The sequence below is a fragment of the Rattus rattus genome, chromosome 9, assembly GCF_011064425.1.
Source record: "Rattus rattus isolate New Zealand chromosome 9, Rrattus_CSIRO_v1, whole genome shotgun sequence".
Classification (NCBI taxonomy): Eukaryota; Metazoa; Chordata; class Mammalia; order Rodentia; family Muridae; genus Rattus; species Rattus rattus.
In genome coordinates, this window is record NC_046162.1 from 81928271 (window position 1) to 81928999 (window position 729).

General features: G+C 43.2%; 1 non-coding gene across 1 annotated transcript; it reads right to left on the bottom strand.

Annotated features, from left to right (window-relative positions):
- Positions 1-343: 343 nt before the first annotated feature.
- LOC116910771 lies at positions 344-450 on the bottom strand. The gene has a single exon (XR_004389279.1). It is a non-coding gene; the product is annotated as a U6 spliceosomal RNA (small nuclear RNA).
- Between the last annotated feature and the right edge of the window lie 279 nt (positions 451-729).

Consider the following 729-nt stretch of genomic DNA (forward strand, 5'->3'; position numbering starts at 1 on the left):
GAAACTCTGCTTTGGACCGGAGAGGTGGCTCAATGGTTAAGAGCACTGACTGCTCTTCCAGGGGTCCTGAGTTCAAATCCCAGCAACCACATGGTGGCTCACAACCAACTGTAATGGGATCTGATGCCCTCTTCTGGTGTGTCTGAAGACAACTACAGTGTACTTTATATAAGTAAATAAATAAATAAATCTTTTTAAAAAAAAGAGAAAGAAAACTCTGTCTTGAAAAAACAATTGGTCTGGTTCAGCACTATTTTATTTTGTTGCTTATTCTGTCTTTTATTAGTCTGACCTGCTGCCTGCTACACCAAGAAGCCACAACACTCCAGTCTTTTTTTTAATTTTAAATATGGAACGCTTCACGAATTCGTGTGTCATCCTTGCACAGGGGACATGTTCATCTTCTCTGTATCATTTCAATTTTAGTATATGTGCTGCCGAAGTGAGCATACTCTAGTCTTTTTTAAAATTTAATTTCACAGGTTTGGGACAGGACTCTATGGTTTGCCTCCACAGACATAAGGACCCGAAGTCAAATCAATACTCAAGTAGAACGCTGGGTGTGGCCACTCGCGTGACTCCCACACCAATGGTAGAGGCGGAAATCTGAAGATAACATATGAGCATCACTGGGCTTCCTGGCTGCCGGCCAGCCTGAATCCAGGTATAGTGAGAGACCTCGCCTCAAGGGGATAAGGCTGAGGACCATGGAACAATGTCTTCTGCCTC